This window comes from Protopterus annectens, chromosome 3.part0 (genome assembly GCF_019279795.1).
Source record: "Protopterus annectens isolate FY-2018-M chromosome 3.part0, PAN1.0, whole genome shotgun sequence".
NCBI lineage: Eukaryota > Metazoa > Chordata > Ceratodontiformes > Protopteridae > Protopterus > Protopterus annectens.
Window position 1 is genome coordinate 1,162,656,848 of NC_056731.1, and position 23,649 is coordinate 1,162,680,496.

Below are 23,649 nucleotides of genomic sequence, written 5' to 3' on the forward strand. Positions count from 1 at the left end.
GAAAAACACAAATGGCAAAGCCTGGTTTGGGACATTTTCCCATTCTTTGTAAGGTTGATCTCTTTTTAGATTACATTCCAACTGTTCGCCCAAAAAAGAACTAAACCCACAAACTACACTTTTCTTTTCAAAGGTGGTTCAAACCGTACTGCCTGGGTATTTCCCCTGTTCTGATTGTCCCATTTTCCCCTTTCCTTTTGAAAGGGTGGAACCCCTGGGGGGATCCCCGGGTTTCATGTTTTCCCATGCTGTGCACCGTTTTCCCGTTGTTTATGCTCGCGTTTTATTCTTCCCGCCTTCGCCTATGGCAGGTTCTTTCCTCCCCGTTCAATACTGTAAGATTATAGTTATGTGTTACCACCGTAAAGTGTGGGCGACATCCTTTGCCTTTTGTTTGAGTTGTCCTTTCCCTTTTTTCTCTTCTCTTTTGTATGGTTTTGGGGATGAAAATACGGTTTTAAAATCCCGGGGCCCTTATTTTCCCGAGCTGTGGGTTAAACGGCCCTACTGCCTGGGGTTTTTTTGCATTAGCGGGGATCCCCCTTTTTGGGTTTTTTTGGGGGGGCCAGGCCTGGTTCTTTCCTCGTGTGGCCGTTGGATTTTCTACCTTCGTGGGATGGGTTTTTTGTTATGTTTGTGTGACCCCCCGCATGTGTGGTTCGGGTACTTTCGCTGGGTGTTGCCGTGGATTTGGTTTGGGTATGGTATTGTGTTCAATTGGGCCCCGTTCCGGGTCTTGTGGCGTTGTCTTTAAATGTGACAAGCGTTTTTTTCCTGTACTGCGAAAGCATGGATGCTGAGCCGCTGTAGGTTTCCCGGACGTTTTGGGTATGCGTTATTCCTCCTGAGTGTTTGTACGGGTTTTGCATCCCTTTGTATGGCTGGGGTAACTTTGGGGAGGGGTTGGCTTCATTTTCATACCGATAGCTTTTGGGGTGTCCCTCCCCCTTGGGGACTGCGGGGACCTGCTTTGTTCCGGGGGTGTTTGTTTTGTTATTCTCGCTGTCGGGATCCCTCATGGGCTTCCGCCCACCTCCTTTACACTTAATATCGCGGTGTTCTCCGTGCCACCATCCATTGGCATTTTGTGCATAGTTAGGGATTGTGGCCTTACTTGGGGGGGGTGTATGCCCGGAGCCTCCCATTTTGGCTTCTTACCGGTGGGCTAACACACAAAGGACCGTGGGGAGGTGCGGGATTTTTTTGGATGCCTATTGTGCCTTCCACGGACCGTTGGGGTTCTACCTTTGGCCGCCCCTGGCTGGGTTTGACATGTCCTTTGATTCCTGTTTGTTGGCCCTTGGCATTTTGGGGCATTTGTTTTTCTCATTTTCGCCCCATACCACGAGGAAGCAGATACTTTTGGGTACGCTGTACATACCCCGGTTTGCTTATTCCCCCGTTTATTACATTTAATGTCCCTTCATAACGTTTCCCGGGAACAATTTAAAAAAGGGAAACCACAACCCCACCTCACACAACACAATGCCCCATGGCTGTCCCTTTTTTTGGGAGTGGGAACACCACGTAGTAATGTGAAACAGGGATAATGTGGAACACATGTTTGGGTAGTGCAACTTTAGTAAGTGGTCATAGGTTATTTGTATCGTTTACTTACGTGAAGAACCTTTCTAATTACTTTGGGCTTCTATTTGGATGTCATTTTTACATTTAAAAATGGATGTTTGAGACATTTTTTAAAGTGGAAATTGGGGAATGCAGGAACTGCTGTTTTAACCCCTGAGGGGGGCGTTCCTCTTGTGATTTGGATGTTTGCCGGCGGGTTGAACACAATACCTCTTGGCGCTGGGTGGCGGCGTGTTCTCCATCAGTCCATGGTTACACGCGATTGTAGGGGTTCCCCTTTTCAAAAGGCCGTGGGCATTTTGTCGTCGTTTTGCTGCCAACCTCCCCGGCCGTCGGCGCTTCATTTTTTCGGTGCTGGCATTAAGTTGCACTGTTTAATCATATTTGTGTTTCTTCACAAAATAATGTTTTCTGAATAATAAAGTAATTATGGGGAAATGGTTTTGTCCCAACCAGGCTTTGATTTTTCGTTTTGCGGCCAATGCCCAAAAAGGGGGTGCCCTTTCAAAAAGGTGGGGCCCCCCAATCCCACGTACCGTGGATGGGGCCCCCGACGCGGAATGATTATGAGGTTAACTTTTCCCGGCTGGCTTATGCCCTGCCCACCCTCCCAATGATGGGTTTCGGTTATGTTTAATAGTGGTGATTTGTTTCTTTTTGGAACTTGCACCCGGGTTTCCTATTTGTTTTCCCCACGTGAGCGCAAAATTTCTACATTTCTGAATGTATTTGTATCTGGGACATTCAGTGGGGGACTTTGGGCGATGTGGAGCATATGGTCCCGTGGCTTTGAAGGGTCCGTTGAGGGGTTTCGTTTCCCCCTTCCTTTGGGGGTCATGTTTTGGGGTCCTTTGGGGTCCCCTTTTCCGGCCCGGACATTCCACATTTTGTGTGGCGTCCATTTTACTTGTTGCAGGTAGGAGGTGTCTCCTGGGGCCTAAAGTAAAATTGTGCTTCGTTCCCTCTTTGCCAGGCGTCATTTGGGCCTCTGTTCCCCACGGGGCTGGTCGGGGTGTGGCCCCGTGTGCCCGTTTCCCTGGCATTTGGGGGGCTTGGGGCCCTCCGGATTATTCCCGGGTTTTCCCAGAACTATTTTGTAGTACAAATACAGTTGTGGGGATTGTGCCTGGAATACTGCAACTCCACGGATTATCCCAAGCACCGGCCCGGTTTCAAAATCCCCCAAAAACCCCCTCTATGTTTTCTCTTTGTTTTCCTCATTATCTTCTTCATTGTTTTCTTTTTGAGGGTTCATCAACCACGGGTCCGGCGTGCCCTCCCCAAAGGTGATTGTGTGATTCCCCCCTGGCGAATCCTGATCGCTTACTCCAATTGGGGTGGGTAGCTTTCCCGGGTGAGCAACCCTCCTGTAATGCCCTGCGCATTGCACACACCCCCTTGATGGAGGGGTACCCCGGTTTTGTCTCTACCCTCTCCCCAGGGGGGACACTTGTGGTACAGTTTCGAGGCCTCCGGTTTGTCCCCCTCGGCCTTTGCTCCAATCCTCCTGGTTGGGGGAAATTTATTGCTCATGGGGATTTGGAAATGGCACCAAACTGGTTAGCCCGGAGCTATCCTTGAACCCCTTTGCCCCGGGGGCCTTTAAAGGTCCCGTAGCCAGTTTCAAGCTCACACATACCTTTTTTCCACTGGGGGGGCTCCCCTCTGTTTTTCTTTTCTACGGCGGCAAGCTACTTTTGTGAATTCCCTGCCCCCCGTGCCTTTCCCATTGCAGCCCCTTAGGTACCCTTTTTGAACCTTCCTTCTCCTGTAGGTAGGGAGTTTGGCACCCCCTCCGCCTCCGCTGTCTTGCCCTCCTTGCATGGGCACCCGCAACAGTTGTTGTTTTTCACCCTAGGCGGGGGGTCGCGGTGTTGGGGATTCACATTTATTACGTTTGCTTATACCCGGGATGTCTTTGGGGTTCTTGGGGCCCTATCCATGGATTATTTCTGGTTTTAGCTTCATGCAACGTACTCCTGTATTTAATTAATTCCTCATTGCCCGGATTTACATTATGCATCCCTTTGGGGCCATGGATATGAGATTTTATCTAGGCGTTATGCTACCCCTTTACTTTGGGTTCTATTTCGTTCTTTGTTTTATTTTATACACCCCTTTATTTTCCCAAGCCTCCCTTTCCCCATTCTGAGGAGTTGCATGCAGTTATAGCCCGGTTTCCCTTCCCGATTATTGGGGTTTTAACATTCCAAATTTTCATCTTGTTTCCTCACTCCATTACCTTCCCTTATCCCTGGTTGTTCCGTAGGGTAAATGGGTTTTGGGGAACTAGTCTTGTGAATGCTTTGTAGATTTTGTTGAGGATTATTTTAAAGATTTTTCTGGATTGCAGAAGCCCCGATTCGTCCTCAATATCCTTTCCTACAGTCAACCCTTTTTGACATTATCCTTAGGATTCCCCGGTGTATACCCTCGGTTTCCCACCTTAGTGGGGCCTTTTTGACCAATCTGCCCAGCATGGAATTACTACAAATTTAGGGGCACCCCCCACTTTGAAACCCTTCCTGGGGTTGAGTTTAAAAACTTTGGTTTTCTTCACTGAGGTTTTAACCTTTTTGGACATTTCAATTTTTATTCTTTACAACCGTCAATCCGGGTCTCTTTTTTTCCCTGGTGCCATTTTTTCATTTTTTCTTTTTGTTTTTCTTTGGAATTTTGCCTTTAATTTTTGCCCTTAGTACCATTTGAATTCCTTTCTCCCCCAGGGGGAAGAAAAAAAAAATAAAAAAAAAAAAAAAAAAAAAAAAAAAAAAAAAAAAAAAAAAAAAAAAAAAAAAAAAAAAAAAAAAAAAAAAAAAAAAAAAAAAAAAAAAAAAAAAAAAAAAAAAAAAAAAAAAAAAAAAAAAAAAAAAAAAAAAAAAAAAAAAAAAAAAAAAAAAAAAAAAAAAAAAAAAAAAAAAAAAAAAAAAAAAAAAAAAAAAAAAAAAAAAAAAAAAAAAAAAAAAAAAAAAAAAAATTTTTTTTTTTTTTTTTTTTTTTTTTTTTTTTTTTTTTTTTTTTTTTTTTTTTTTTTTTTTTTTTTTTTTTTTTTTTTTTTTTTTTTTTTTTTTTTTTTTTTTTTTTTTTTTTTTTTTTTTTTTTTTTTTTTTTTTTTTTTTTTTTTTTTTTTTTTTTTTTTTTTTTTTTTTTTTTTTTTTTTTTTTTTTTTTTTTTTTCTTTTTTTTTTTTTTTTTTTTTTTTTTTTTTTTTTTTTCCTGGGGTTTTAAAAATTTTTTTTTAATTTTTTTTTAAAAACTGTAAATTTTCCCCCCTGGGGCCCCTAATGGCAAAAGGTTTTTTTTTCCCCCCGCTGGTTAAAACCCCCTTGGGTTTTTGAAATTTTTTGCCAACAACCAAGACAAAACCCAACCCCCCGAAAAAGTGAGCACATTTCATCCAGATATTTTGATAAGCCAGCAAAAATAATCATAATTAATGTATCAGATACAGTTCTATTCTCCTGTAATTTATTTAACCTCCTTCACTCTGTTTCTGGTAATGTATAGTCATAATTGATTCAACACATACATTGAATATTGCTTCAATGTCAGTAGCTAATATGTTAAAGAATTTTTTTTTAATCTAAGGTTTTCTGGTTATTAAAAAAGGCACTTAACTTTTATGCTGGCTTCTATTTGCAGTTCATTTGTGTTATATTTAATACAGCTACCTTTCCATTTTTCACCAAGGAAGCAATCAATATGAAAATCCAAATTCCTGTTAGTTAAAATGATAAAGTGCATGGAACATGGTTAGTATGGCACACAAAGAAACAGATTACAATACTGAAATATTGTCCTAACCATATCACAGAAATAGCCATACTTTGTTTCCTACACATACAGGACATTTTTACAATACTGTAATCTCAAATGAGTATGTACCAGAATTAGAAAATAAAGTTGTTTGTGACAAAGCATTAGTACTAATAGTGAAAATTATTGCTTTAAAAGGTAAGTTACTCTGTTTTGAAATGATAATAAAATTTTTAATTGATTCTATCTGAAATATAAAGCAGGAAGGAAGCAGGTGGAAATTAAAACAGGTCCCATGACATATAAAAGTCTGCTTTCTTAATTCATTTGTTCTCAAAACTTCAAATGTTACTTAAATGACTGAAATTCATACACTATAAGGAATAACGGCTTGTATAACAATTAGCAGAGAATTACAGCAAACTCTCAGTTAACCAAAACTCAAGAAACCAGAACTCTCAAGCAAGCAGAAGAACAAAATCGAAGAAATACAGTACAAATTTCATGTGTTGCACTTTCTGACCCCCCCCCCCCATCCGCAGAAACATTCCTTATGTTTTTAGAGTTTTAGAGTTTTGAAAAGAAAGCTAGGAATAAATTCCCCTCTCTCCCCATCCTAAGAGCAAGTCAAACCAAACAAATAGTATAGTGTACAGTATTAGTCAGGCATATTTTAATAGTAACTCTCAAACAACCAGAAACTACAGTTATCCAGCATCTACCAATTCCCATGAGTGCCAGTTAACCGAGAGTTTACTGTATTGTTTTTTCTTGTATGCATGAATAATTTTGACCTATACAATTTTGCTCTTAAGTTCACAGTTCTCGAATACATACCTCTCAAAGAAGAATTTCCTGGTAATCTTTGTTATATTAGCTATTATCCTCTGTCTAATGGCAAGTGCAGCTGGTATCCCTGTAGAAAGGGATTTTTTGTCACACCAGACACACTGCAACATTTAAGTGTTTGAAGTCTTCATGTAAATTGCATAGCCTTGTGATAACTTAGCATCATTCGTAAAAGCAATGAAAGTTGTATCTCTGCTAAGACTTCTGACCAGATTATAAATTCATGTTCATGTTTGTGCCTTGCTATTTAGAAAGGAAAGAAATTACATTATTTCGGTTAAAGAAAGAGGATTGAATGCAGCACTTACTCTTTCTTTTACTAGTCTACATGGCCATACAAAGGATATTAAATTAGCACAGCTTGAAGGTCAGTTAAAAATTATCAAACTGAGAGGCAAAAACACACAGCATAAATGAAATGCATTATCAGTGGCTTTTCCACTCACTCACACTTAATTCTATGGACACTGTATTATGAACTCTGTTAAACATTATGTGATCCACTTCTCAGTAAAAAAACAGGGTATTTTATAAAGATACTGTGTGCTCTTTCCATGTCTCAGGTCTACTGTCAACAAAAACTATTTGCAGATGAATTACTTCTGAGTCAAAGCCTGTAGCTAAATGTCAGTTTGATGGGTCAAAATGTCACACACAAACAAAATGGTTAGAATTTCTATGCTTTGCAGCCTTCTAGAAGTAGATCAGCCCTTACAGGCACGCTTCACAGTATTAAACAAAATAAGCAGTCAAAGGTTGCTGCGGGCTTTTAGAAAGGAGTTGTCATTTACACTAATATCAACTCGGCATGAATCTAGCATTCTTTGTCTACAGTAGTGGAACACAGAACTCATTCTCAGAGCACACGATGCCTGCTGAATCCAGAGGGACTGTAGAAATTACACCAGACAAATCCCACCGCGGTGACAGATATTTAAAGGTTTGCAGACTAGATGACTACCCTAGGCTTCTGAGCACTTCAACCTTCTGCCTTTGAATGCCAGTATAAATAAGAGTCACGGTTTTTCATGAGCCCGTGTATCTCTGCCTTCTTCAAACTTCATATTTATGATAATCCAGTGGGAACAGTATGGGAACTATTTGAAAATGCTTGAAATCTCAAAAAAGTATTTAAACAAGTTGGTATGCTGCTAACTTTTCATGGAAATAAAGGAAATAAATGTTTTGCTCTCTTTTACCACACACACACACAATAATGCAACAATCTGTAGCACTCATGCAACATCAGCAAGTCATTTAATGTTTAAAGAATAACATAATGTGAAAAAAGAAGGGTTGGGTGTCTTATACAAATTATTACTTTTTTATTTTAGTATTTGTTTTAAATAATTTGCTTATTTTTATGTAGTATTGGACACTGCTGAGCAAGTTATACTACCAAATGCAGAAAGAATAATTAATGTGACCAGAAGAAAAAAAATAGAATTCTAAATAACTGTCACTTCATATTAAATGATGAGTTGGAACCATATTGTTTAATCTGAGAGACTACTGCTTCCTCAAAAATGGCAACTCCTCTAATAGTAAGTCAGATAGCAGTTAAATGTTTGTGTACAGTGACAGACTGCAATGAAGTCTGCATCACACAATACTGAGGACAACAGCGTATGTATGTATTTAATAACTATAGACAGTGTAATGTCTCCATGGCGCAAAGGTTTTGCCTTCCCTAATGATCAACTATCTAATGCCAGCAACGAGCAAGTTAAAGGAAAACAAAAGATAGTCGTGTGTTGCCACAGTCTACAAATTAATTTTGTGAGGGGGATATTTTTCCCAACACAAAATCATCAGATGTCCCAGCAACTTTAAGCACAAAAATGAAAATAAAATCATTCAAGAGCCAGCAATAAAATAACTAAATGTTCTAAACAATGAAATACTTTTAATGTAATAATTTTAGTTTATGGATCACAACTTTAGATAAATACCACAGAAAAGGCAAAGTTAAATTGAAGGTAGCAACATAGAAGTTTGCTTTAAAATCAGAAAAATCTGTTCACTTTCTAGTGGGGGAGTGGGAAACAGTCTTGAAAGTTGTATAAAATAAAATATTGCTCATCCACATATAATGCACATTTAAAGTCATTATTTGATGTACAATACTACATTTAGTAGGAGCAAAGGCTCTGCTAGAGATACTCTGAACAGCAGTGAGCATGTCATGTAATATATACCTCGGTGATGTTGATGTCTTCCCATATGTAAAGGGTTAAAACTGTGTAACCGTTCCAACAGCCTCACTGCTGCCCATCTCACTATGATGTGCACTCTTTTATAGGCTCAGTTATACGTACTACGTTAGCTGCCCTTGCTGGCCATTTTAAACTTAACTTAGCCATTTTACCGTTTTGTGCTTGAAATAACCTATTTCATTTGGTTAGAGACTAGCCTTACCCATCCTATGGTTGATAATTATATATTACCACTAATGAAATGCCTACCAAACTGGGCATCAACCCCTATCTCACTAGGTGGGTTGCAAATTGGCTCACAGATAGAACCCACAGTGTGAAAGTAGCAGACTCCAAGTCAAACTGTCGGCCAGTCACGATTGGAGTCCCACAGGGATCAGTCCTGCGTCCTTTCCTGTTTGGCATCTACTTCTCAGAAGTCCAGGCCAACACGCAGGGACTCTAGCTGACCAGGTTCACCAAAGATTGCAAGCTGGGCGCCATTATTAACTCCCCAAGTGATGTAGTGTAGACATCCTACAGAAAAGCCTCACTTAGAACAACGACTGGTGTCGAAACCATAGCCTTAAGCTTAATGCAAAAAAATACGTCATCATTTCATTTGGGAAAATCTCAGTTCCCACCAATTACTATATTGATGGTAGCCCACTGAACACTGAAGGTGGTATAAGAGATCTGGGGACACAGGTTGACAGCAACCTCTCCTTTGATCACCACATTGCCACTGTGGTCAGAAAGTCCTTCTATGTGGCACATCTGATTACCAATGGTTTTGCATCCAGGAAGAAAGAGGTCATCATCTCTCTGTACTTTTCCCTCATTAGACCAATCATCAAGTATAATGCCCTATTTGGCATGTACCTCACTAAACACCTGCAACTGCTGGAAAGGCCACAAAAGTACCTCACGAAGAGGATCCTAGACCTTAAACACATGCCCTACATGGACAGACTCAAGAAACTCCAGCTTTTCTCTGTCTCATATCGTCTATTAAGAGGCGATCTCTGCTTGACTTACAAACCATGTCTGACCCAGCCCTGTTATAAATGTTACACCTAAGGAAATCCCAATCCCTCCACATCACATGCTACAGGGACCTCAACCTCATTACCACAATCAACGGAACATGCTGGAGGGACAGATTCTTAACCCAGAGATTGCCCATGCTCTGGAATAGACTTCCCAGACATGTCAAGCAGAGCACCTCACTGGCCCTTTTCAAGAGAAATCTTGATGAGTGGATGGGAAATAGAAAGTTCACTCCGGGGATCACTTCAGTGGCTCTGCTTGATAGAGGCACTGGGAACTAATGGCAGCATGATGCCAGGGCACTTCTATGGGCTAGGCTTGTAAAGGCTTTAGGGCCGTTGGCCTAGTACACACCTATGAACCTATGAGAATAACTGGGATCATACTATAGATAATTTGAGGGGACCCATGCATGGGATAAAGCATTTAAGAATTGCATCTGTCCATTAGTAGTACAAGAAGGAGTCCTGGAGTAAATTTTCTCATCCATAGATCTAAGTTGCACTTGAAAATAGACAGGGATGAAATTTGTTTTATGTGGATGGGGAGTCTCTTCCACAGCAGTGGTATTGTCTGTGAAATATACCTATCCCTCTGTCAATGTTAGATATTACAAAAGAGGTTTGGATCCCTAGGCTGGGTATATCTAATGCCATTTGACTTGCTGGTGTGCAGTAAATCTATCAGTAATGAGTCAAAGGATGCTCTGTATGCCAGGCACAGGTCACCTCTTAGAAGTCCATAGGATACTGAGTATAGTGAGAGGGCTTTGAGTTGGTCCATGTAGGGCATGTTGTTTAGGACTTGTATCCTTTTAGTAAGATACCTCTGTGGACATTCCAGTTGTTGCATGTTTCTGAACAGATACATGCCAAAGGAGGCATTATATTCAATGACTGGCCTAATGAGGACTGAGTAAAGGGAGACAATGGAATCCCTAGATCTAGGCACAATCCCTTTGTTTATAAGCTGTGCGATATAGAAGGACTTTCTTACAATAGACACATGTTGGTCAAAAGTTAGGTCCCTGGCCACATAACTTCCAAAATCCCTAACAACTGGGTCATCTCTTAGGGGTGTATTGTCAATGTGGTAGTTTGTTAGTTCCCTGGGGTAGATGACTTTTCTTTACATATAAATGTGTGTATATATATATATATATATATATATATATATATATATACATATACATACACACACACACACACACACACACACACACACACACACACACACACACACACACAAACATGCATATACTGACATCTCTGCATATATAAGCGGTACTTTGTTTTATGATCACATGGTGATCTTCTGTACTGTCTCACACTTGGTGGTGCTCTCTGTGGTTCTGTACTGCAAGACCGTAAACCCTGTTCTGAAGCTTCACTGCTCTAATTGCAGACTCAAATCGGGACACTACCTTGCTAACTGATTTGCATCCTGTCCAGTACCCCATATAAACTTATTATTTTCTTATACCACTTTAAATGTGCAACTTAGGTGGACTTCAATAAGATATTCTAAAAAAAGGCTCAGTCCTCCTAATTGCATTGCTGCAGTGAACTACCATGATACTTTTACTGTATTTTAAACAGACATTGTTTGTTTTAGACACTACCTATAGCCATATATCCATTCTTACACACTTGTCCTATATGGACAGACTCAAAAAACTCCAACTATTCTCTGTCTCATATCGCCTACTTAGAGGTGATCTCTGCTTGACTTACAAAGCCATGTCTGACCCAGTTCTGTTAGAAATGCTACACCTAAAGAATTCCCAATCCCTCCGCACCACATGCTCCAGAGACCTCAACTTCATTACCACAATCAACAGAACATGCTGGAGGGGCAGGTTCATAACCCAGAGACTGCCCATGCTATGGAACAGATTTCCGATACATGCCAAACAGAGCACCTCACTGGCCCTCTTCAACAGGAATCTTGATGAGTGGATGGGAAATAGAAAATTCACCCCGGAGATCATTCCAGTGGCTCTGCTTGGCAGAGGCACTGGGAACTAAGGTCGGGTGGCACGATGCCAGGTTAATCCTAAGGGCTAGGCTTGTAAAGGCTCCAGGGCCATTAGCCTAGTACACACCTATGAACCTATAAAGTGAGATGGGTTACAGCCTGCAGACAACACAACCGCTTTCTGTCTGTGAACACCATCCAACTCTTCCTTTTATTTATCTGTTTTATTTTTTTTGTTTGTTTGTTATCATGTGCATTATGCAGCTCCCCATCATTTCTGTTACAGTGTCAGGCATGGGGACACTTCAGGAGTTGGTAATGGGGTAGGGGGTCATGTGAATGAACATGTCTGTGCATCAGGCATCAGCAGCATTTTATATATATATATATATATATATATATATATATATATATATATATATATATATATATAATTATTTATATATCACACCAGATGGGACTCAAACCCACAATCCCTGGCTTAGGAGGCCAATGCCTTATCCATTAGGGCACTGGGGCCTTAGACTCAGCCAGATGTGCAATGCATAATATGAAGGATGGCTAACAGCAGCACCTGTAGCAGTTATGTGAACACTCCACAAGTCAGTTACTGTATGTCTGTATGTCCAGCAAAGGATGTATCTGATACCACACAAGGAACTATGGATGGCATTGTGATAGTGGAGGTATGCTGATATGATGGAAACACTGAAGCACAGGACAAAGGAACATTGCTAGGCAAGCAAAAGATGTCTACCTAAATGCACCTGTATGTAAACACACTAAAAAGTTCTTCCTGCACTTACGGAGGCCTTAAGAGTGCTCACTTCCAAAATTGAGGAAGGTGGTATGTAATAACCATGGAATAAATTTGAAAAGGGCAGCTATGCAAATTTATGGTGCAAAGAAGCAGCAAGACTTCCAAGTATTTCAGTGTAATAAGCAGAGACACACTTATTTATAGTTGTTAAAAGCAATGAAATGCAGGAATCATACCTGTGATTTTTAAATGTAATTAGTAGTCAACTGTGAGATCCCATTATACCTTTTAGTGCATATATGTATATGCAATGCAAAAAAGATTCTAAATAGAAATGGTTAATGAGCAAACTCGTGGTACTAAAAGTATTCTAAATAGAACGCAGTCAATAAGCAAAATGATACTATTAAAAGTAGTAAATTCAACATACAAATAAATGAATATGTAAATAATAAGCAAACATTTGTAATGGAACAATTATAGTGAATAAGTGCTCTTACCTAAAACATCAAATTCCACAAAAATCTGTCTTTTCCATTACCTAGATAGTCCAAATTCAAGACTTGCTGGTATTTTCCCTGGAAAAACATCGTCACAGCTATCAAATTTCCACACTTCTAGTAAAAAAAGTACTTATTGCATGGCACCATCTACATGGACAGCAGCAATAACAGCTATACCAATTAGTTCAGAAGTAAAACAAAGCCTTTAGGTAGCACCAAGTGCTGTATTTTCTCTGAGATAGTACTTTTTTGTCATTTAGACCACTGACCAATCTCAAAAATAGAACAGGAGAAAATTTTGACATTTGGGATTGCTTTGGTTATGTTTAAAAGTTTTCCAGATTTGTCAAAGGCTGGAAACCCCAGTGCTGAAATTCAAACCTTTATATACAAGACATGATGTATCTTCCTGATCACGTCTATTAGTAGCTTTACTCCAAATAAGAGATATATTTATATCACATTAAATAAAAACAGAAAAAAGAAACATCATAGCAAAATTTCAACATTTATCTCCATATAGGATATATGTATGTATGTATATATATATATATATATGGTTCTACCTGACATAGTCGAAACCACACAACACCGACAACCACATCACCGACACCACATATTCGACAGTCCATAAACACGAAACCACACATAACCGACAACGAAATAACCGACGGTACACAAACACGAAACCCCATACACTGCACACACCACAATAACAATTAAAAACAAAACACATCCCCATTCCACAAACCACACACACAACACAAGCACACCAAAATCCTTACAAGCCCACACTAAACCTTACCCTAACCCTAAGGTCCACACAATCACACACTTACCTACCCGCTCCTAACCCTAACTCACTTAACCCGCCTTTATCGCCCTAACCCTAACTCACTTAACCACCCTAACCCTAACTCACTTAACCCACCCTATCGCCTCCCTAACCTAACTCACTTAACCCACCCCTATCGCTCCCTAACCCTAACTCACTTAACCCACCCCTATCCCCACAGACCGTCAATCTCCACACTTACCTGCCTCGCACCCTAACGTCCGTCACTACCGCATACTCACACAGCCTTTCCCCATGTCGGCATCCTCGGCGTTGGTGTTGTCATCCGTCGTCTCGGTCTTCTGCATTGTCGATGTTCTGCCACTCGCGATTCCCGGTCTTCTTCACTTCGATCTTCTGGAGCTCCATTCGATGTCGGTCTTCTGCGCTGTCGATTAGTCAGGTAGATATATATATATATATATATATATATATATATATATATATATATGTATATAACTATATGTATGTATGTATGTATATATATATATATATTTACAATAAATTCACAAATAAAGCGCGGTAACAAGAAACTACTGCCATCAAATGGTCATTTGGAGACTATACCTTCCAAGCAAGAAAATTAATTCTAAAGATGAAGCAAAGCCAAGCAAAATATAAAGACATTGCTTTTAAACCTTTACTACCATCTAGTGACCATTTGAAGAATATATCAACCAAAAAAAATGAAATTAGTTAATTCCAACCTGGATGTACTATTGCCCCCAGATTAATAATCAATTTGTGTTCTAAATAATCCACTTTTTATGTCTCTGTGTCTTAGTCACAAAAGGGTTACCCAGCATCTTGTCAATACCGATAAAATTGAAAACTGCCCCATTATGTTTCATTAAATGCTTGGAAAGTGCACTTCTTTCACTTTTACACCTAATGTTGCTCATATGAAATGAAAAACACTGTTTCCACATCATCAAAGTCTGTCCTACATAAAAAGCACTGCAATGGCATACTGCAACCAGACAGAGATATAATTATAAAGAGGTCTTATATCATAAATTCTTGTAGTGTTAGCTCAAGTAAAAAATCTGATCATGCACACCCTAACACAATGTTTACAGTTTCCACAAGGGAAGCTGCCAGCGATTATACTACCCCTTGTCCTAATCTCCCCTACCACTCTTTTGTAACCAGAACAGAAATGAAAAGTGGTACGTCCCCTATAATATGTATCTGTTGCCAAAATATTCCAATGTTTATTCAAAATATTTTTATCTTGAACATATTCTGACCATAGGTGGTGACAAATCTAATCTTTGTAGGTTTAATATTTAGGTTTACATCATAGGTTAGCGAAGCTGATCTATCCAACTCATTTACTTTTTTCAAATATTTTTCCATTTCCTTAACATCATATTTTTTCATATCAGATTGCCTAAACATCGTATCAGATTGCTTGTGATATTCTTCTTGATTATTACAAATCTGCTTGAGTCCCAGCCATAAGAATTGCATGCCTAACCTGGACTGGGATTTTATTCCAGAGTGAAGGGAGCCACTGGGTTATGAATCTGTCCCTCCACCATGTCCTATTTATTTCAGTGTTGAGGTTCAAGTCTCTCGAGCGCGTAGCTCAATGGGATTTGGATTTTCTGAGGTGCAGCATGTCCATTAATTCCGGGTTGGACATGGCTTTATACGTCAGGCACAGATCGCCTCTGAACAGGTGGTATGCCACTGAGTAGAGCTGGAGTTTCTTTAACCGGGCAGCATATGGCATCTGTTTGAGCCCTTTGATCCTCTTGGTGAGGTACTTTTGGGGTCTTTCCAGTTGCTGCAGGTGTCTGGTAAGGTACATCCCAAAAGGGGCATTGTACTCAATTATGGGCCTGATGAGGGATGAGTAAAGAGGCACAATGACCTCCCGTGATCTGGATGTGAATCCCTTCATGATTAGGTGGGCTATATAAAATGTTTTTCTAACCACTTTGGCCACGTGGTTGTCAAATGAGAGATTGCTATCAACTTGGGTCCCCAGGTCCCTAATTACTTCTTCTGTACTTAATGGATTACCACCTATGTGGTAATTTGTGGGCACTTTGTTTTTGCCAAAGGGGATGACTATACACTTTTTGGCATTTAGCTTGAGGCCATGGCTCTGGCACCAGTTGTCTGTTTCTATGAGGCCCTTTTGGAGGATGCTTGTGTCGGCTGGAGAGTCGATTATGGCGCCCAGTTTGCAGTAATCTGAACTTGGTCAGCCACAGTCCTTCCATGTTGGCCTGTACCTCCGAGAAATATATACCGAACAAGAGAGGTCCCAGGACTGAGCCTTGTGGGACACCACTTGTAACGGATTTGGAGTCTGACATGGCTCCAGCAATTCTAACCATGTGGGTTCTGTCCTTGAGCCAGTTTGCAATCCATCTAGTGACATAGGGGTTTATATTTAAGCTGGTGAGCTTATCTATAATGCTCGAGTGGGGTATTGTATCGAAGGCTTTTGCGAGGTCCAGGTAGGCTGTGTGGACCACCTTCCCCTCGCCAATGGCCTTGGTGACTGTTTCAAAGAAATCGACCAGGTTTAAGAGGCAGGATCTGCCCTTAACAAAGCCGAACTGGGTAGGATCCAGTGTCTGTAGGTCCCCAATATCTTTATTTATGAGGTCCATGATGATCCTTTCCATAGCTTTGCAGACCAAGCTAGTCAGGCTTATGGGGTGATAGTTTCCAGGATCCATTAAGGCACCACCTTTATAGAGAGGGACCACTGTTGCTGTATGCCACTCTTTGGGCACATATCCTGTAATAAGGCTGAGATTGAACAGTAGTTTTATGTTTGGGTTTAGCTCTTCTTGGAGTTCATGTAGGATGCAGCCCGGGACACCATCTGGTCCCATTGATGCTGTGTTTTTTGCTTTGGAGAGGGCGGCTCTTACCTGAGCATCTGAGATGTCAGGGGGGCAGCACTCTGCTGGGATAGATATTTGCCCTTTTGGGGGGGGGGGGAGAAGTTTGCGCTGAACCTGTCAGCTAGGATGTTGGCAATGTCTGTGGGTTCAGTGTATTTTTTGCCATTTTGGACTAATTCTGAGCATATCTGGTAATTACCACCCAGGTTCCTAACATAACTAAAGAAAGCCTTGTGATTATCCTTAGTGTCCTGTGCAATTTTTCTCTCAAGCTGGCCTTAGACAATTTTATGAGTGCCCGTAGTTTTTTGCTAATACTGATCAGTGATGCCTTCCCTTTTTGGGATTTTGCTCTATCATTTAGTAGCTTCCTCCTTCTATTGTATAGTTTGTTTATGGCTGGGGTCCACCAGACAGGACGTCTGCCTTTGGAGGATTGGGTCTTGATTTTATTTGGGATCGCATGATCCATGCATTCCTGAAGGTGTTCATAGAATGCGTTTATAAAGAATTCTGCGGTCTGGGCCGTATATTCCACAGGCCCGGGGGCTTTGAAGAATTCCACCTCGGTTTTGAGGAGTGTGAAATTTGCTTTAGAGAAGTTTTTCACTGTGGTTTTCTGGGCAGGGGGTGGGGTCGGGATGTGAATATCCAGTGAGATTAGATTATGGTCTGATCTTACCAGTGAGGGATACACTTCTGATCTGGAGCATACAGTCCACATGTTGGTGATGATCAGGTCCAGTATGTTTTCCCCTCTTGTGGGAGTGGTAACAAGTTGTTCCATAGCATTTGAGTTTATAAATTCTAGGAACCTTTGGGCTAGGGTGTTGGAGCAAGAGTAATGCTCCCAGTCTATGTTTGGGTAGTTGAAGTCACCCAATATAATGGTGTTTGGAGAGACCTTCATATTTTCCAGTGTTCTCAGAAAGGCCGAGTGGGGTTCCTGGGTTTGGGAGGGTGGTCTGTAGCAGGCTATAAACTGGAAGGCAGTTTTACCCACTGTTAGTTGCACATGAATAGTCTCTTTGTACTTGGACTTCCTTTATCTTTTGAATTCATTTTCTTGCTTGGAAAGTATATCTTCCAAATGGCCATTAGATAGCAGTAAAAGATAAAAACTAGGTAGTTTCTTCTTAACTCACTTTACTTGAGAATGTAATGTAAATATATATATTTTATAAATGGAGATGGTGACATTTTGCTATGATGTTTCTTTTTTATTTTATATATATTTAATGTGATATAAATACATTTTTATTTGTAGTAAATTGATAGACATGATCAGGAATGTATATCATTTATTTAACATTTGTTTACTGGGAAAGTCTGACTGGGATAGAGCCCATTTTTAGTGGAGGCCCAGGAAGAAACATGATAGATGGATGCCTTTGGAATGTGAAAGGAAACTGGAGTACCTGGAGGGAACACAGGGAGGACATATAGACTCCCATACATAAGACACTCAGCCAAGAACTGAACTGGAGAACCTCTTGCTGTGAGGCAACAATGCTAACTGATGCACCACCCTAAGGCCCATCATTGCTTGTATATAAAGGTTTTGGCCTTAGAGAATGTAGAATTGAAAAAGCCTGTTTAAAGGTGAAACCATAGTTTGCTGTTGCTGGCTTTTGAAATTAAAGGAGTACTACATGTGTTGAGTGCTGGAAGCATTTTTTGGAAGTTTTATATATATATATATATATATATAGAGAGAGAGAGAGAGAGAGAGTCTACTTCACATGACTGAAATTTCATTTGACCGAGACCAAAATACCTAATTTTCAAAATACTGAAAACTCATTTGACTGAATCTCATTATACTGAATTGTAAGCCATAGACATGATGTGGGTTTCCCTTCTCCTGTGACTTGCTTGTGATAAAAAGAATTACTGTGACTTATAGTACTGATTGTCAGAATACCGAAAGTCATGTAGAAAGTAGTGTTGTAGTGTTTCTAAATGTGGATATGTCTGTTTACATTTTTATGGGAAGTATCTCAAGTAATATGGCTGATGTTTAGTGAGTTTCCAGCAATAGTGGCAGCATGTAGTTTACTCTAAGGTAAGTAAAAGGTATATGCCCTTTCCCCACTGTAGTGCAATCCTGAAGTTAGTATATATAGTTGGTGGTGTGTGGGGGGCACAATCTCCACATTGTTTGGTTTTATATCGTCCAGTTTCTGTTGAGAAGGTACATAAGTAGTTTTTAAGTTCTGGAAAGAGTTAGTCATTGGTATTGTAAGTGTGCATGTCTATGGTTTACAAGTTAGTATTTTGAAATGTAGCAAAATTTGTAAGGTTTCATTATTATGAGTTTCAATCAAGTGAGTTTTTAGTATTTTGAAAATTAGTTATTTTGGTTTCAGTCAAATGAAAGTCAAATTAAATTTCAGTCATGTGAAGTAGACCCATATATGGGTCTACTTCAGATCACTGAAAACCCATTTCACTGACTTTCATTTCACTAAGACCAAATCCCATAAATTTCACAACACTGATAACATTTCACTGAATCTCATTACACCGACAGCTTACAATGCTAAATTTCAAAAGACAAAATGGGAAACCATAGACAAACAGACTCACAAAACTGACTACCTCTTTCCACAACTTAAAAACTACTTACTTATCCCTCTTACCAGAAACCAGACAATATAAAACCAAACTGAGTGGTCTAAGTGGTGGGCTGTGCCCCCCATACACTCCCCTAATTATATATACTAACTCCAGGATCGTACTACAGTGGGGAAAAGGGCATATACCTTTTACTTGCCTCACAGTACCCTACATGCTGCCACTACTGCTGGGAAGTCTATAGTTTACAATTCAGTGAAATGAAATTCAGTGAAATGAAAGTCAGTGAAATGGGATTTCAGTGATCTGAAGTAGACCCAAATATATATGTATATGTATTTTTATATATATATATATATATATATATATATATATATATATATATATATATATATATATATATATATGGTTCCCATTCAGAAGCCTGAAACATCATAAGCCTGAAAATCAAAATCCTGAAACCAAAAGCCTGAAAATTCAGAATCCTGAAAACTCAAAATCCTGAAAGCCCAAAATCCTGAAAGACCAAAATCCTGAAACTCAAAATCCTGAAAACACAAAATAGACATACTGATGTCATTGTGGCTTTGCTATTGTTAGCCCTGTGGTGTTAGGTCATGCGTTGGGGTCAGGTAAGTGTCCCGTTGGTTTTATTTTAGGTTAGGGCGTTTAAGTGAGTTAGGGTTAGCGCAGGTTAGGCATGTATGCAATAGTGGCAAATATTGGGGTTAGGGGCGGTTTAAGTGAGTTAGGTTTAGGGCGCGGGTCAGGTGAGTGTGCGATAGTGACGGACCTTAGGGTTAGGGTTAGGGTCAGGGTCAGTTGGTAGATATTAGTGTCTTTATAGTGACATATTAGCATTATTTGTGTTTTCAGGATTTTGAGTTTCAGGATTTTGGTCTTTCAGGATTTTGGGCTTTCAGGATTTTGAGTTTTCAGAATTCTGAATTTTCAGGCTTTTGGTTTCAGGATTTTGATTTTCAGGCTTATGATGTTTCAGGCTTCTGAATGGGAACCATATATATATATATATATATATATATATACACACACACACACACACACACACACTGTATATATATATATATATATATATATATATATATATATATATATATATATATATGGGTCCCCTTCAAAACATCTAAAACCCATAACATCTAAGTTCATAACATTGAGACCAGAACATCTAAAACCCATAACATTGAATTTCATAACATCTAACAGTACAAATCACATGAAAATAGCATCCCCTCCACATATAAAGACATATAATGACAGCAAACTACCAAACACACTTTTTGCTATGTTTCTGCAGGTGGACTTAATACAGTGGGGTTAGGAAATTAACTTTTTCCCAATGTAGTGCGATCTTGGAAACGGTATATTTAATTTATGGGGGGTGTGGGGGCTGCAGGGGGGCTTGCCCACCTGCAGAAACATAGTAAAAAGTGTGTTTGGTAGTTTGGTGTCATTATATGTGGAGGGGGTGTTATTTTCTTGTGATTTGTAGTGTTGGATGTTATGAAGTTCTATGCTATCAGTTTTAGATGTTCTGGTCTCAATGTTATGAAATTAGATGTTATGGGTTTTAGATGTTCTGGTCTCAATGTTATGAAATTAGATGTTATGGGTTTTAGATGTTTCACAGTAGACCCATATATATATATATATATATATATATATATATATATATATATATATATATATATATGATTACCATGTGTTTGGTTGACAGCTGTCTTTGCAAGGTTGTTCAAGCATCCAATTTATCAAATGGACATTTCTTTGGATGTTTGCTTTGCTGAAAAAGGTAAGTGGAATGTATGCTAACTCTGTGTGTGTGTGTGTGTGTGTGTGTGTGTGTGTGTGTGTGTGTGTGTGTGTGTGTGTGTGTGTGTGTGTGTGTGTGTGTGTGTGTGTGCAAATGAGTATGGGTCAGGGCTAGTGTAAGGTTTAGGTAAGGGGATAGATTAAATGTGTGTTCGACTGTGGGTGTTTAGGGTTAGGGTCAGGTTTAGATTAGGAGATACATTTATACCTCTGAAATGTCCAGATTTTTGCAGAATGTTCATATTTTTGCCTCATAATTTTGATCTGTTTCTCAGAAAATTTGTGATTTTCTGGCAAATCACTGGGATGATCTGAGGATGGAAGTCTATAAATAATGATATACATTTGAGTTTCAGACTTCAAACCCTTTAGAAAACGCAAGTTAATACAAATCCTGTTATTCTAGCAACTTTCTAAGTTTATAACAGCAATATTTAAAATCTGTCCCTATTTTTGGGCATTTGTCCCCCCATCTTGTCAAGCTTTGTCCAGATTTCTAGCACTCAGAGGTTGAGAGGTATGCATTTAGTGTATGTGTGCGTGTGAGAGCAATTACAAGTGTTTATCATTAGGGTCAGGTTTAGGTTAGGGGATCACTTTAGTGTGAGTGTGTGTGTGTATGTCTGTGTGTGTGTGTGTGTGTGTGTGTGTGTGTGTGTGTGTGTGTGTGTGTGTGTGTGTGTGTGTGTGTGTGTGTGTGTGTGTGTGTGTGTGTGTGTGTGTGTGTGTGTGTGTGTGTGTGTGTATACATAGATGTGCGGTAAGTGTCTGAGCTATTTTGTGTAGTGACAGTTTTATAGGAAGGGCTTTTTTCAAGTTCAGATACACGTTGGGGTTCACACTTCTTAGGTGGAGCAGGATGTGGTTCCTTTGACTTCAATATCATGATCCCAAATAACTATTTGTTGTTTGTGGAATAAATTGCTTTGTATTTCTTTATTTATTTAATGTACATTAGTGCCACACAAGAGTAAGTTTCCTTGGAGGAGGAGAATGCTATTCCATGTTTGCCTCATGAAGTTTTGCAGACTTCCTAGCCTTTCATCGTGACAGTGCAACCTTTATTACTCGTGTTTCTATTTCTCATTGTCATACAGAGTCACAGATATGGACTTTTGGTGTTCACTGTACAATAACAAGTGGATCAAAGTACCATGCTTCAGTCTAAAGTTAGGAAGCTCATTATACTCCTTAAAGCCAAACCGTTCCTAATTATGTGATAGGTATTATCATCTGTTTGGAATGACAGTTTGCTTTATAGGAACAGTGCAGTTCTGCTACATATAGGTAAAGAGCACAGATGGCACAGTGTGGCATTGTACTGCTTCAGAGCTGGTATTTAATTTTAGCAGAAGCTTCCAAGGGTGAAGTTTCTGAGAACAGTGCAGCACAGTAAGTACCAGATGCTGTTTCCTTTCTCTAGTCCAATGCAAAACCATAATGGGATATAGTGAAGAGTTTCAGGCAATCAGTTTTATTAATATCAACCTAATCTGCTTTATGAATCCCTTTTCTCAATTTTTCTGCTGAATGACCCTGCGTAAGTCATTTAATTAGACAATGTTCCCAGGTTCCTTCTGAAAATATATAATTAGGCCTAGCTGGTTTAACCAGTTAAATGAATACAGTAAAATAAGATTTTTTTTGTTCTGCTGGAATCTATACTGGATAATGTGTGTGTGTGTGTGTGTGTGTGTGTGTGTGTGTGTGTGTGTGTGTGTGTGTGTGTGTGTGTGTGTGTGTGTGTGTGTGTGTGTGTGTGTGTGTGTGTGTGTGTGTGTGTGTGTGTGTGTGTGCGTGCGTTTGTGTGTGTGTGTGTGTGTGTGTGTGTGTGTGTGTGTGTGTGCCTGAGTGAGTGGTCATGTGTCATTAGGGGCTCTTTTTTGTGCCTTTTATTAGTTAGCTTTCTTTCTTTCTTTCTTTCTTTTTATATTGAGGTGATAGTCTGATGTCACTTTACTCAGTTTATCACAGATATAGTATCCATTTATGTAACATTTAAATTTAGCAGATTAGTAAACTAGTGGGTTTTGTAAACCACTTTTGAAGAAGGTTTGCAACTTCTTCTATTCTTGTGAAATCCATTTTGCAACCACTTCTAACTCTGATTGCTAAAGTACCTCTAAAGGTTTCCTAGCTTTTCTGTACAGTTCTTGCATATCTGTAATAAATTACTAAATGCACTTTATAATTATATATATTTAATATGGCGAAAGTCAGTGTCTGCTTATTTTTGTGGACATATAATTTATAGCAGCTCATTTTTGAAAGGGGTTTCCTAAGTCTAAGCACTTCAGACAATCCATATGTGATATCGCTAAAAAAGCTGAGACATAATGATTTAGACCTGATGTTGCAAGTCTTTTAGATGTCCTTCTGTATTTAAGATTGCCATGTGTCTACATACTTATAAACATGTATGCTTTTTCGGATATTAGTGACATATATGAAACATATGGTCACGGTGGTGCAGCGATTAGCATTGTCGTCTCACAGCAAGAGGTTCTCCTGTTCGAGTCTTGGCTGGAGTGCCTTCTGTGTATAGTCTGTATGTCCTCCCCATGGTTGAGTGATGTTAAAGACATGCAGGTAGGTGTGTGTGTGTGAATGGGTGTGCCTTCCTTGAAGGTTGGGTGTCGGGCTGGTACCTCGGCACTGTAAAAATCCACTGCCAATCATTAGCGGACTGGAGTTCTGCTGTGGCACCCCCTAACCAGGAAAAGTCGAAAGACATTACTTTAGTGACATATATGACACATGTTCAGTAATGCTCAGTATTCAATCAGATAGTGGCCATAAGTAAACAAATTTTAACCAAACTCACTGTCAGTAGCACAGTTCAAAGTGATGTATAAAGT